The following is a 1,665-nucleotide window of genomic DNA, read 5'->3' as shown; positions in this document are numbered from 1 at the left end:
TTCATTAATTCCCATTTGTATAAATAAATTTTCATTACACAATCAAACAGCAAAGCAAAATTATTGTTATTTTAAAACTTCAGGCAAAATCATTATACACTCTGAAATAATTAAATATATATTTACACAGAAGTCTTAGGGCCATCAGATCTATGAGACCACACTGATACATAAACAGAACACACAATCCTTCCCTTTTAAAAGTGCCTATATATACACATGTATAAATGCTGAATTTTCTCAATACGTGCCTAAATATGTACATATTTGCATTAAAATATCCGAAGGGTGTTTGTCAAGGTGTTGACTACAGTCACTGTTGAACGGAGAGAGTCAGTCCATGCAGGCTTCATAACAAAACACCATAAAGAAGAGAAGTTTAATCTTTGCCATTCTAAATGCTGGGTGGTCACAAAGAAGGCAGGCTCATTGTGTGATAAGGGCCCGCTGTCTTACAGACCTCGTCCTGTATCTTCCCGTGACGGGAGAGATGAGGACCTTCTCTCTGTGTGCGGGTGTGTTTGTCCATGTATGTGCAGGTACAGGGAAACCTGAGGTGTGGCTCCTCAGGAGCCGTCTGTCTTGTTTCTTAGACAAATCTCTCTCTGGCTTGGGGCTCACCCAGCGGGCCGGGCTGTCTGTCACTCAGCAGACCCGGAGCTTTAGATGTGTAGCACTGCTCCCACCCACTGGAGCTCTGTTCTCGCAGCCCCATTTCCTCACAAAGACCCCACGCCCCAACACTAGCTTCCCAAGACACAGAACTGCAATACATGATTGGAAAACACATACATTCAGGGGACGTTTTCATCTTTGTGCATGTGTGCATATGTGTGTCTCCAACATACATGTCGGTTAATAGTATTTTCTAACTTATCTATATGCTCATATCACAGGGCAGGTTTATTTAATGAACACAAACCAGTGGTATCAATACATCACCTAACACACAGAAACACTTCATAAACACTTCCTACCATTTCTCTCAAAATATGGAACTGGGAAGCATTTATTGAGCACTTAGTTCGTACCAGGTACTGGAGCAAAGGTCTTACATAAATGTATTGTCTCACTTAAAAGTACAGCAAGCACTCGAATATTGATTGTCACCCCCTTTTAAAAGATGAGAAAATTAGTACATAAAGCTAGAAAGGTAAGAATGTCCCAGAATCAATAAATGGCAAAACCAAACCATAGGATCAGCAGTATAACCAGAACCCTTCTTACCCTAGGAAAGAGAAGTTTCAATTGCAAAATTAAAATTTTTCCCAGAGTTGAGCTAATATCTCTTGTATTCAAAACTATTTTCTTTTGTAAATTTTTATTTATTTAATTTTATGTGTGTGTGCGTGCATATCTGTGTACCTACCACATACATGCTGGAACCTGTGGAGGTCAGAAGAAGGCTTGCAAAGGTAGTTACAAATGGTCATGACCTGCCATGTGGGCGCCAGTCCTCAGCAAAGACAATAAGACCTTTTAGCCTCTGAGCCATCTCTACAGCCCCTCATAACTATTTTATATCTGTTGCCTTTTTAAATATCTTTTTGTCTCCCACTATTTTTTTTGCCTATTTCTTTGAACAATTAATATGATTCTATTTTTTAGTATACGCTTAACATATGAACAACGTCTTTCTTGTTTTTAGGTGTTGCCTTCAAGTTT

The sequence above is a fragment of the Chionomys nivalis genome, chromosome 13, assembly GCF_950005125.1.
Source record: "Chionomys nivalis chromosome 13, mChiNiv1.1, whole genome shotgun sequence".
In the NCBI taxonomy this organism is placed as follows: domain Eukaryota; kingdom Metazoa; phylum Chordata; class Mammalia; order Rodentia; family Cricetidae; genus Chionomys; species Chionomys nivalis.
This window is presented reverse-complemented; position numbering follows the sequence as displayed.